The sequence below is a fragment of the Sinocyclocheilus rhinocerous genome, unplaced genomic scaffold (assembly GCF_001515625.1).
Source record: "Sinocyclocheilus rhinocerous isolate Xijiao unplaced genomic scaffold, SAMN03320098_v1.1 scaffold1862, whole genome shotgun sequence".
NCBI classification, from domain to species: domain Eukaryota; kingdom Metazoa; phylum Chordata; class Actinopteri; order Cypriniformes; family Cyprinidae; genus Sinocyclocheilus; species Sinocyclocheilus rhinocerous.
The window spans coordinates 326,842-341,312 of record NW_015653470.1 but is presented as its reverse complement, the minus strand read 5'-3'; the positions used below and the strand labels follow the sequence as shown (position 1 = coordinate 341,312).

At 31.9% G+C, this 14,471-nt stretch overlaps 1 long non-coding RNA gene across 1 annotated transcript; it reads right to left on the bottom strand.

The window, feature by feature from the left end:
* Positions 1-1,538: 1,538 nt before the first annotated feature.
* Positions 1,539-4,246, bottom strand: LOC107716058 (uncharacterized). The gene is made up of 3 exons (XR_001637162.1): positions 4,162-4,246; positions 3,997-4,029; positions 1,539-1,879 (listed from the first exon to the last, which is right to left on the bottom strand). It is a non-coding gene; the product is annotated as an uncharacterized LOC107716058 (long non-coding RNA).
* Positions 4,247-14,471: the final 10,225 nt, after the last annotated feature.

The following is a 14,471-nucleotide window of genomic DNA, read 5'->3' as shown; positions in this document are numbered from 1 at the left end:
GTGTGAGTGTGAGTGTTTGTGTGTGTGTGAGTGTGAGTGTGAGTGTTTGTGTGTGTGTGTGTGAGTGTGAGTGTGAGTGTTTGTGTGTGTGTGTACAGTAAATCAGTGTTTGACCTTCAGCCCACATCCATTCTGTAATTACATCACACTCCAGGACGTAGTCACGACCTGAAAAGCCCTAAAAAGCCTAGACATGGTTTTTATTTTATTGTATTTTATTTACTATTACTTTTACTTTATTTTGAGCATTACACCTGTATTTTACTTTCTATTTTATGATGTTATTTAGAGCATTACACCTGTATTTTTTTATTCTGTGTTATTTTATTTTGACCTGTAATTTAATTTAATATTATTTTACTTTATTGTATTTAGAGGATTATTCCTGTATTTTATTTTATTTGTTACTTTTAATTTATTTTGAGCTTAATTTAATTTAATTTTACTTTTTGTTTTATTTTATTTTGAGCATTATACCAGAATTTTTATTTTATTTTATTAGGTGCAATACACCTGTATTTTATTTTACTTTTTAAATTTTATTTTATATAGAGCATTACACCTGTATTTTATTTTTCCCTTTTATCAACCACAGCATCACAGTAAACAGCTGAGGTTAATGACTAAACTGAGAAATGCGGCATAAAAGTTAACCTTCAACAGCCATCTTTACTCTTTATTACCACTACATGCACTTTTGCTTTCTCCAGCCTTACTGTTGTTTACTGGCGTGTTTTATTGTGTTTAATAGTTCCCTGGAATCACGCACTGGAGTGTTTCTCCATCTCATTTTAAAGTTCATATAATTCAAAGTAATTTAAAAGCTTCAATCAAATGTAAATATAGATGAAAGGATTATTCCAGGTTATAGACAGAATCTGTGGCATCATGCTGTTGATCACCAAAGCCAGTAAGATTATCAAAACAAACAAGCACTACAGTCAAACACATGCGCATGATGATCAGAGGCTTTAAAAGCTTTCGTATGTTTGCTAATTCTTCAATAAAATATTTGTTATTTGAGCTGTAAAGTGCCTTTTTAGAGCTGCTGGACGTAGTTGTGGTTCATTTATCCTCATGCAGATCATCTTCGGCTTCACCAGATATACATGTGCATGATCTGAAATACTGCATTTATTAATGCAATACTGGACATATTTATGCATTTCATGCTAACATATGTCATACATGTTATAGTATATAAAAGCATCATGATGAATGCATATTTTACCATTTATTTGCAGAAGACTGAACCCATAAAAATTAATTTTGGACCAAATTATTCTGTCAGAGACTCTGTTAAGTATTAAACCCAGAATATTCTGCGCTCATATCACAGTATTAATTGTCATGCAGTAAATATCTCCGTTTCAGAACTGAAATCAGACAATGGCAGAATGTAAGAAAGATATCCTGGATTCTGAATTTTATTATCACGAACTGTATCTATGCTCTTCATCTAAAATCTTGAAAATAAATTGTTTATTATTACATACAACACTTGCCAGAACAAAATATATATATATATATATAAATAGGGAACAAAATGTACACAAAAAAACAACATCTCGTTTGAGTAATAATAGGCAGTACAGTTAATCTGCAATGCTGGAGAAACTGTACAGAATTATTAGTGGTCAAAAACACTGTTTCTAGAAGTCATTGACCCTTGTGTGCGGTGAATTATAGAAACAGCCACAGACAGACACTCAACGCTCTACAGACAGGAGGACTTGTGGGCGGGGCTTGTTGTTGTGGGCGGGGCCGGGTGGTTCACATTATCTTGAAAAATCCAGCCTTTGACATAATGCTATTTCTTCAGAGATCCTGACATCTTGCGCAGTCCCTTCATCCTGTAGAGCAGCCCATTGATAAAGTCCTGTGGTCAGAGAGAGAGCTTGGTTAAGGTTTAGCGTGCTGTTATAAAGTTTTTAAAAAAAATGTGGTTAATTTATTATGAAAAACTGTCTATGCAACCATCTATGGTAATGTAACTTACAGTTTATCTATTGAAGGATTTTACAGTTGCACTTTCTTTTATGTTAAAATTACAATACATTTTAAGTCCAAATTTGCATATAAAATTTGCATATATTTGGGTTACACAGTTTTAACATGACAAAAACTAATAAACTTAATGTGATGTGTATTTGTCAGTCATACATAAATGAAACCGGTCATATTTCTGTAATAGTACTAATAAACTTTAATGTGTTTTAAATGCACAATAACCAGTTTTATGTATTTATCATCAAAAAATCCAATTTATTGAAGTAATTATTGAAAATTACTTGCTGCATATTTAACCATGTTCATACTTTTAAACTGAATAAGTGCAATTTTTCACAATGAACAGATTTATGCTGATTCTAAGCTATTTGAATAAATGCTTTTTATCATATAAAATTAAAATATTTAATAATGAAACTATGACATGATGTTTTTTTTGCATTAAGTGTGGAAATCATTTTTGTATTACTGGCATATATGAAATATGAATCACATTTTATTTAAAGTTTATTAGTTTATGTTAATGTTGTGTAATCCAAATGGATAGAAAAATGATATGCAATTCATAAATCTTAAATTTAGGCCTACATTTTTTATTTTTTTGAGTGCATCTGATTTTTTGGAGGATTTTCTTCATAATATTCAAATACAATAAATATTTACAAAAAACAAAAACCAATAAAAATGTCAAAAGCACATAACAAAATGACTAAAAAGAAAACGGAAAATATAAAACAATTGAAAATATTTATACATTCACTAATACTTTAATAAAGCTGAAATAAAATAAAATATAAATATTAGATAAAAAAAATGTTAAACAAAATAGTAACGTTGCCTTGGCAACTAAGTAAAATTAAGTTGAAGTAAAATGACTAAAACTTATAAATATAAATTATAGCTAAATAGAAATATAACTTTTTTTATCAAACTTAAAACTAAAAATATATATATATATATATATATATATAAACAGAAAATATAAAACTAATTTAAAATATTAATATTTATAATAATATTCAAATAATACTAATCTAAATGGGTGGAAATTTTATATGCCATTAAAATACATATATCTTAAATTTAGGCCTAAATATTTTTTCACTGCATCTGATTTTTGGAGGGAGTTTCTACATAATCTCTATAACATAAAGCATGACTCATTTGTTATAATAAGTGCATATGAAAGCTGTTTGTGGTTTCTTACAGGTCTCTGAGCAGTAGTGTGTAACTATTCAAATCTATCAAAACCTTTCAGTGTTTTCAACCATATAATGTTTATTTTATGTTTCTCACACTGTCGCAAATAAAGTGAAAAATGAATTGAAAAGTGTAAATTACGGCATTACATTTATATCTGCTTATGTTGCACCATATCTTCTTTTTACAGGTTTTTGCAGAGATGCGCATTAAACCAGTCACAGACGATTCTGCTGAGCTTATGAATGCAATGTCCAATCAGAAGCGTTCAGATCAGTCATCGCTGAAACGCTGCTGGTTTGTTCAGTGCTCGCACTCTCTCATCTCATTGCAAATTCTCTAATCATAAACATCAGAGTGCACATGTGCGTGCGATGTAATTAAGAGCTTAATTTCACCGTGTAGACAGCTTCATTGATTACAGGCGAACAGGAGGGGTTTTTGAGAGTGCTTAAACTCGTGCTAGATTTAAGTCAATTATAATGTTATGTAAATGTCTTTGGCTTACTTTCTGTAAAATCAAAGCGTTATAATTAGTAACTTACAATGTTTTTATTAAATTCACGTTAAATACAAAATCAGTCGTATTCAAAATATTTTATTACATGACACCCATAAGTAAAGTACTTAAGTTAAAAAGACGGGTTTTATGCGTAGGTAATAGATTACACTTACATTAGGCTACTTGCCCATCGCCCGTTATAGATGCAAAATTAATTTGTGCAAAAATTCTAATTGCATGAAATCCTTCCCCCGAGGAACGCGATTTTGAGAGTTTTGTCTTACCTCCTTTGGCTTTCCACATTCTTGCAAAAGCTCCTGTTAAAAGACAGAACAGCAGGTACAACATCTATACATGTTTGTCATAAAGTTATAGATGCATGCAGTCACACTGATGCAGAGGTTATCTGTTTAGTGCTATGCATCAGATGAAGCTGAAGCTGAACGTACGTGCAGTCGAGATCTCTGCTCTTCATCTGTCAGCTCTAGAAGTTCATCAATGTCGATCTCCAGGTCAGGAATCTCGTCCTCCTGCACAGACAATCAATGTGGCGGTTTCAGCAGATGCTCATAACTGAGACACTGTGCATTTAATGCAATCGCTCCTTTAATTGCAAAAAAATCTATTCATAATTATGAAAGTTATTGGTCCAGAGATGTTGAGATGCAATCAAACTGCAAACCGCAATGAGTCTCAATGTGTGTCTAACTGATGAATGATGCTGGAAATGCAGTAGCAGTAAAAGACACGCTATTATAATACATGCAGCATGATTTATTGACAAAAATTTTTTTTCAAAAATAAATTAAATATATTAAAAAAATGTATTTGCTAAAATATATTTCAAGATATATTTACGTGAATATATTTTCTACCAATATTAGTTTTTGCCATTTTTTATATATTTTTTAAAATATATTTTTTTTTTATATATTTATTAAAATATATTTTAAAAAGATAAACATGCTTTTAAAAATATATATTTTTTAAATGTATTTTCAAAAATATACAAAAAATGGCAAAAAATAATATATATATATATATATATATATATTTGTAATAATTTTTTATTATATTTTTCAAAAACATATGAAAAATGGCCAGAAAATGTATGTGCTAAAAAATGTATTTCATTGAGCTTCACAGTTTACAGCATATATTTAGCATTTATTTTAAATATATTTTGACCAGAAAATCCACTGTGTTATTATAAATAATTAAGCAACACTGTTAGTAAAATAATCTGTAGAAAAATGCATAATGTCCTGGCAGAAAATGACCAGTACATTTTCCATTAAATTTATGCACATTTTCTTCAACCCTAAAACATTATGCAATGCATAATTCAAAATACAGATAAAACACATGCAAAAAATCAATACAAAAAATCCTTCATATTAACGCAGTGCATTGGACCATGTTTTTACAGACTTTTCTTAGCGAATATAATTTATGCAGGAAATCATATATGGCAGGTTATACCTTGTGTGAAATTGCTAATAGTCTTTGAGTTTTAAGCTCAAAGCATCTCTGCTGGACTGTTTTAATGACATCCGCTCTTAAAAGCATCTCAAATTAGATCAGAGAAATGACGACCCCCAGAGTGACGCCGCATTAGTATAATAGCTGTAGTAATTCTTGTATTTTATTCACACATCACAACTTGTTGCATATTATGTTGTTTATAGGCAATATGCTACATGGTGTCCAGTTAGAAGTCTTTTTGAATGTCCTAAAAGCAGTGTTGAAATTGTTAACTAAAACTAAAACTATTAAAAATTATTTATTTCAATTTATTAATTGAAATAAAGCTGAAATCAAATAAAAATATTAGATGAAAAACATAAACTTATAAATGTTTGTTGACAATAACTGAAATAAAATAAGTTGATGTGCTATTACTAAAAGTAAAACTGAAATTAAATAAAATTAAAGCTAAATAGAAATATTAAAAACTAATAACAAAATTACTAAAAATTTAACTAAGATTAATATAAAACTAATCTAAAAATTCAACTAATTCAGAATATTGTTACATACATTAATATAGTAATAAAGCTTAATAATAAGACATTACATGAAAAGAAAGTTCACCTTAAATTAAAATTTGTAATGTTGCCTTGACAATTAATTGAAATAATATAAGTTGAAGTATTAAAATGACTAAAATTAACACTGAAATAAAAACAAATTAGAGCTAAATAGAAATATATATTTTTTTAAACTAATAAAAATTACAATTTCTCCCCTCATTTTCTTTTTAAAATTTTTTATTTATTTTTATTGTAAACTAAAGCACTTTGAATCAACTACGGTTGTGTTAAACTTGTGCTCTATAAATAAAATTCGCCTTGCCTCGACACAAGCACATGATAAAATTACTAAAACTTAAACTAATATTTAAAAAAACATATAAATATAAAAAATATATATATAAAAATCTGAAAATATATAAAAACTAAAAGCCAATTCAAATATTATTGCATACATTAATTATATTAATAAAGCTGAAATAAAAATATTAGATAAAAACATAAACTTAAAATTAGAAAAGTTTCTTGACAACCACCTGAAATAAAACAGATTGAAATACTAATGCTAAAACTAAAACGGAAATATAAAGCTAAATAGACACATACAAAAGTGTGTTTTTATTGACAAAAAAATGACAAAAGTACCTAACAAAATTACTAAAACTTAAATTAAAATGAAAATTGAAAATATAAAAGATAATTTAAAATATTAATGCATACTGAAAAAAAAAAACTCAACTCAACCTCGAGTTATTCCAAACCTGACTTTATTTTTTGGAGATGTTTAGCATCATGAATGCATCTTTTATGGTCTTTTTGTCCTTTTTACAGCATGACAGCTCCTGTTCTCTGTCTGCTTTCATATAGAAAAGAGCCAGCGTGAACATTCTGACTAAAAGTCATGCAGGTTTGGAACAACATAAGTGTGAGTCAATGATCAGGTGAATTATTCCTCTACACGGTAATAACTGTACAACAGTCACACTAAAGAAGGCCATATTTCGGTCTCAGTTAGCGTGTGTTGTGTCTGAATGAGATTTCACAGATATCAGGCGGCGCTGGTTCCCTAATGTGGATCCATTACTAATCTGATCTTCCTTCCCGGGTTTCCTGCCTCAGGCTCACAGCCATCAAAACACAAATACTGCAACATTCATTCACATAATGTGGAAGCGTTCTCCAGTAGCACTGATGCAGTGGACCTTTGACCCCACAGAATGTCAGCACAAATACAAGAGCATCCTTAAAAAAACAAAACAATGATCACTGTAAAAAAAAATCCCACCTACTTCAGGTTGAAAACTTACGGCAAGACACTACACTTCAAATGTCACCATATATATCACCATATATAGTTGCTAAATGATTACATCAAGAATTACAAACTTTTTGTGCATTACAAGTATTACAAGGCATTATCTTATTAAAAATACACTATTTTGCATACAGAAATCTGAACACTGGATAAAGCCAGGTTCAAAAATATTTTCATTTTATTGACATATTAGATTTTTACTGAGTGGATTTTGAATATGTTCTTTTATCACTGCATAAATCAGAAAATACTGTCAAAAGTGGGAAAAATCACCATGTTTTTAGGAATAAAATATTGTATAAAATTATAGGCGAATGATATATGAACAAACCCCTCAGTAAAAACCTTCGGAATATAAATAGAAATAAAACTGTAAATTTTGGTGTATGTGAGTGCTGCTGAAGTGGAGAAAAAACTAATTTTGAGAAAACAGCCTTTAAAAATATGTATTATAATTAAAACATATTCAAATATATAAAATGCAATGATAAAATATTATATTATATTATATTATATGAACAAACACCTCAGTAAAAACCTTCAGAATATAGATTTATAGAATACAAATTTTGGTGTATGTAAAAGCTGTTGAAGTGGAGATAAAAATCTTTAAATATATGTATTTAAACTGAAATCTATGCCGCAAATAGATAACGTGCAATACACTTAAGTTTATTTTGAATGTTTTCTTTTTTAACTAGTCTGAAACAACACGTTAAGAAGACCCCAATTACCCAAAATCTCAATATTGACCAGTGCATAAAAAACAGAGGTTTTGCCTGTAGTGTCATGCTTTAAGTTCACTTGCTGCCTTAAATACTTATTATATTAAAAATCTGTACCCAAAAGTGAGCAAAACCTGACAAAATCGCCAAAAACCTCCATTTGGAGATGTCCTCATTTGTAAAACTGGTATAAAAATAAAGTAAACAAAGTTTTTTTGAAATTGTAAAAATGCAGAAAGTTTTCTGTGAGGGTTAGGGGTGGGTTTAGGTTAAAAAGTGTATAACTATTTGTATATAAAAACAATAGTCTATGAAATGTCCCCATTTAGATAGCTAAGTAAACATGCGCGTGTGTGTGTGTGTGTGTGTGTGTGTGTGTCGTCCTGTAGTGTTTGTGTTCCAGACATGCAATCATGAGCAGTGTTGGGGGTAACGCATTACAAGTAACGCGAGTTACGTAATCGGATTACTTTTTTTCAAGTAACTAGTAAAGTAACGCATTACTTTTTTAATTTACAAGAAAATATCTGAGTTACTTTTTCAAAAAAGTAACGCCAGTTACTTTGTTTTCCCATTTATTGACTGACAGCTCTCCTGTCCCCATATTGGGAGAAATCGGGAGTACAGAGGCGTTGTGTGCGCTGTGTGAACATGATGCAGTTCTAGACTAAATGTGAATGTGCATTAATTCATCCCACTCACAAAAAACTTCAGCCTGAGGTTTATTCATTACACTTTTTGGTGTGAAAGGGCTTTTACATTTGCTATAAATAGAACTTCTTATATTAAAAACAATCAAGCCCTGTTCATATTTAAAAAGTAACGTGAAAGTAACGCAAAAGTAATATAACGCATTACTTTCCATAAAAAGTAACTAAGTAACGTAATTAGTTACTTTTTTTAGGGAGTAATGCAGTATTGTAATGCATTACTTTTAAAAGTAACTTTCCCCAACACTGATCATGAGTATTTGCACACCAGACAGTAAGAATACACCTAGCAGCCACATAGCAACACTCAAGCAACTGCTCAGAACACAGAGCAACCCACTGCGAACAACTCATTCATTCTTTGAAATAGTTTCTTGAAACTCATTTTCAACTGTCATGTTAATAAAAACCAAAAACGCATGATTTGAAGTCAGGGTTGGGCAGAGTAACTGCAGGATCCAATGAGTTCACGCATAAATTAGAAATGCTCATGAATAATGCAGCTGTTGACACAAGGGCCGGACTGTTACAGGCTTCCACACGGAAGCGTCAGAGAACCCAGAGTGAAACCCTTCCGCTGGCTCATCAAATATTCATCATCATCGCCAAAACGACACTCCCAAACCACAGAGAGCTCAATTTTAGAAAACCATGTGCAGTATATTCTGGTGCTTAAAAAAAAAAAACAGAAGCTAATACACTGATATGAGGAGTATATAATATTCCACTATAGTCTTATGAATAATACTATCTTAAGACAAAGCACTACAGACAAACAATTTTTAATCTACTGGTCAATTTTGAAATTTGGGGCAATTTGGCTATGCATAACATATTTTTTCAGACTAGTGGAAAGAATGCATCCAAAATACACATTTAAGTGTTTATTTTATTGTACTTTCTATTTTCTTATCTATTTGCGTCTATAGATTTCTATTATAATAACATTTATTTAAAGAGATTTATCTCCACTTCAGCAGCACTTACATACACCAAATTTTAGAGTGTTATTCCTATCTATATTCTGAAGATTTTTACTGAGGGGTTTCTTTATATATCATTCACCTGATTTTATTTCTGCACTTTCTCTATTTGTGTCTGTAGGTTTCAGTTAAAACACATATTTTTAAAGGCTGTTTTCGCAAAATGAGTTTTTTCTCCACTTCAGCAGCACTTACATACACCAAAATTTAGAGTTTTATTCCTATCTATATTCTGAAGGTTTTTACTGAGGGGTTTGTTCATATATCATTCACCTGGTTTTATACAACATTTTATTACTAAAAACATGGTAAATTAATTTTTTCTGGCTGTCGACAGTATTTTTTTATTTATGGGGTGATAAAAAGAGATATCCAAAATCCCCTCTATAAAAACTTTTAGCTCTAATATGTCAACAAAATGAAACTAGAATTTTGAACCTGACTTTATCCAATGTTCAGAATTATTTCTGGAAATTAGTCGATATTTAATTAGGTAATGCCTCGTTTGCATCTTTAAAGGGGTCATATGATGCTTTTTTAAAGATCACATGGTGAGGTAGATATGTGGGGGCGTGTTAGAATGAGCCGTTTTAGGGGGGCGTGGCAGAGTCTTAACTTGGATAAAGAATATCGCTTTGGTTTTGATACTTTAGTCTTTGCAACTTCAGGGATCTTATCTATGCACAATCAGCTTGTAACACTCCAAAGAGAAAGGAAAACTTGAAATCGCATCATATCACCCCTTTAAATATAACATCAGAAAACTTGTAATACAAAAATGTTTGCAACTCTTAATGTAATCAATCAACTGGAAAAGTATGGTGATGTCTATTAGTTAATTTTTGATATCAGTGTTTGATCTGTATTTGATGTTGAATTATATTAATTTCAGACTTAATAGTTCATATTAAGAATTTGTTTCAATTGATTGGTTCACTTGAGATTTTCAATGCAGTCGAATTACACTGTGTGTTTTTTTTATTATTACAAGAAATATACCCAAATAAATGTAAAAATGCATTGGAAATCTCTAATTTCTGATACTGAAGCGATGAGAAATGAATCCTTGTTCGTTGAGACTGTATCTTAGATATATACAGTATATGTGTGTGTGTGTGTGTGTGTGTGTGTGTGTGTGTGTGTGTGTGTGTGAAATAGTAATAAAAATGACCAAAAAAAACACAGCAAAATGATTAAAACTTAAGTAAAATTAAAATAAAAACAAAAATATTAATTCAAAATGTTAAAAAATAAATCTATAATGTCTCAATGATACTAAAATAACACTGATTGGAATCACTTTCAGAACGATAAACAGAACGTTATCGTGTGTCCGACTGGAGTGGATGCTATTTATAGTATAGTTATCGTTACAGTTATCATTCTTACTGTGAACGTGTCTTAACCTTAAAGGTGCATGCATAAACAGGCTTGGTTAACGATTGCAGATTTCAGGTGTTTGTTGCGTGTCTTGTGTTGGGCGAGATTGGCATTAGAGCAGCTGTCAGTCAGCGGGCTATAATCAGCACATGTGGGCGGAAGAACCTTCTTCTCGCGCGTCTGTGTCTCGGAGAGGGAATGTGGAGGAAAAACAACTAGATCTGTTCAAATATCATCACCTTCTCTCCTCTAATGTCACTGTATCCTCAGCGCATTCGAGTAAATGTCATGCACATCCCTTCATGCTGAACCAACCAGAATCCTGTTGCCATGGCAGCACGCCGCGCGGATACAGTCTCTCTGATGTAACGCGGCAGATGTTGCGCGTCTCCAGATGTCCGTGACTCGTCATCACCGGCTAATCATGACGTCAGTGATTAGAGTCTGGATCAACAGAACTTAACCTACATGAGCGGCATCTGTGACGTCACTGCACATAGGCCTACAGTCATGTACCCTCGTCCCTCAGCTGGTTAAAAATAACCAGTAATGCACTTACACTGGACACTTATCTTAACTGCTCTGTGCAAAAATTGCGTTAGTTATTTTTTAGACTATTCACCTGGGGTGTCTTGCATTAAGCGTATATCTACAGATGGATTATATCAGTGAAATGCACAAGAGTACCACAGTAAACGTGAAAGCGTGCCCTTTAAATAGAGCTGCTTTTGTATGTATTTAGGACAAAACAGACATCTTCCCCTCAAAGCCTGCTCCATTAAAATCCCCTGAAAAAATAAATCCTAGAAAAGAAAGATATGTGTGTGATAAAGCAGTGCTTCTGTATATGTGTGTTTATCAGGAATCATTCAGTGTCTCTGCTGTGTCATCTGACGGCTACAGTAGAGTAAACACACACACACACACACACACACTGATGCTGGACATCTGCCACTACATTCAACACTTTCTCTCTCACACACTCATCATGCTGAAAGATCTGAACCGCTGAATGCTTGAATGTCCCACATGTCCTTGAGTGCTTGTGTTTAATAGTGACAGGTCAGGGTCAGGGTCAGACATTAACCATGACTGCTAAGACAGCTGGATATTTCAAATGTTGAGGCAGAGGTGATTACCTCTGTTCATGTAATCTGTTATCTAACATTTGATATATTCTCTTCTATTCTAGTCCTGTCTGGTGATGGGTTTAGTGATCTGTCACTATTTCTGAGGTGAGTGTTGTTGAAAGTGGAGCTACAGTGAAGTGAATGTTGATGACAAAAAAATATTAACAAAACACTCAACTCTCCAAAGACTCCAAATCCTGAAACAGCAATTTTATTTATATATATATATATATATATATATATATAAAGTTACAGTAAACAATAGAGAGCTGAATAATCAGTGATGTATTTCAAATATATTCTATCAGTGTTTGATATCTTGCTTTATTTACAGCTCTACCTGTATTTGATGTTGAATTATATTTATTTCAGACTTAATAGTTCATATTAAGAATTTGTTGTTTTAATTGATTGGTTCACTTGAGATTTTCAATGCAGTTGCATGACACACTGTGTGTTTTTATTTGATTAGAAGAAATATACCCAAATAAACGTAAAAATGCATTGGAAATCTCTAATTTCTGATACTGAAGCGATGAGAAATCTTTTTTCCTTGATTCTGTATCTTACATTTATGCATTTGGAAGACACTTTTATCTGAAGCGACTTACATTTTTTCTTTATCGATTCATGCATTGCCTTGCTCACATCATGCTCTATTTCTTGAGCTATAGAAACGGCTTGTATTTTTATGGTATAACACAAGACAGCTTTACACCAGTTTACGTCTGTCATATGCAAGATATCATATCACAAAAGCACATTTCTCATGTTATCAGGGTGGTGTAGTCTGGTGGGTTAAGATGGTAACTGAAAGGCTGTAGGTTCAGTTATCATTGAGTAACACATCAGTTACTTCCTGCAGATCTAAAAGTAGAGCATGGTGTTTGCAACGCCAAGGTCATAAGTTCGATTTACAGAGAATGCATAAACAGATAGCATGAATGCAATAAAAATAAATGTAATTTTTTTTAATAAAAGATGCAGATGCATGTAAATTAGTCCTAAAAGTACTATTATCTGTATTAGACAAAGTTTTATTTCTATAACCAAAAATCTCACTTTGCTGCATTAGAAATGCTGTTAATTTTTTTTGTTTTCCACAAAGTGCAATAATACACTCAGGTTTGATCTGGTTTAATCTGAATGCCCATTCACACCAAGTATGATAACTATAAAGATAAATGTAACTAGAGTTTAAAGGGGATATCAGATGCCCATTTTCCACAAGATTGGGTCCCTCGGGGGGAGAATTATTTAGTCTGGGCCCTGTATATATATATATATATATATATAAAGTTAATGACCAAAAAAAACACAGCAAAATGATTAAAACTTAAGTAAAATTAAAATAAAAACAAAAATATTAATTCAAAATGTTAAAAAATAAATCTATAATGTCTCAATGATACTAAAATAACACTGATTGGAATCACTTTCAGAACGATAAACAGAACGTTATCGTGTGTCCGACTGGAGTGGATGCTATTTATAGTATAGTTATCGTTACAGTTATCATTCTTACTGTGAACGTGTCTTAACCTTAAAGGTGCATGCATAAACAGGCTTGGTTAACGATTGCAGATTTCAGGTGTTTGTTGCGTGTCTTGTGTTGGGCGAGATTGGCATTAGAGCAGCTGTCAGTCAGCGGGCTATAATCAGCACATGTGGGCGGAAGAACCTTCTTCTCGCGCGTCTGTGTCTCGGAGAGGGAATGTGGAGGAAAAACAACTAGATCTGTTCAAATATCATCACCTTCTCTCCTCTAATGTCACTGTATCCTCAGCGCATTCGAGTAAATGTCATGCACATCCCTTCATGCTGAACCAACCAGAATCCTGTTGCCATGGCAGCACGCCGCGCGGATACAGTCTCTCTGATGTAACGCGGCAGATGTTGCGCGTCTCCAGATGTCCGTGACTCGTCATCACCGGCTAATCATGACGTCAGTGATTAGAGTCTGGATCAACAGAACTTAACCTACATGAGCGGCATCTGTGACGTCACTGCACATAGGCCTACAGTCATGTACCCTCGTCCCTCAGCTGGTTAAAAATAACCAGTAATGCACTTACACTGGACACTTATCTTAACTGCTCTGTGCAAAAATTGCGTTAGTTGATCTGTAAAAAAATGTTTGCATCTTTTTTTATGTGTTTAGTCAGATGACAGTTGCTGTGGATACATATATTGTGAATATATGAATCTGAATATAGTTATAAGTCTGAATACATAAATGTAAATTGTGAGTATGTCATTTAGATAAGTGATATGCACTTACATTAATATATATGATATCTGCATTGATACATGTATACAGGCTGTATAGGCATACTGTTTTCATTAAAAATCAATAAGAACATCTGTCTGTTGACATGCCTGATAATAAAGATATATTTATATTGCGATGTAGACGATATATATTCATATTTGCATTTATGTATTCAGGATTTATATATATATATATGGCTATTTACATTTAA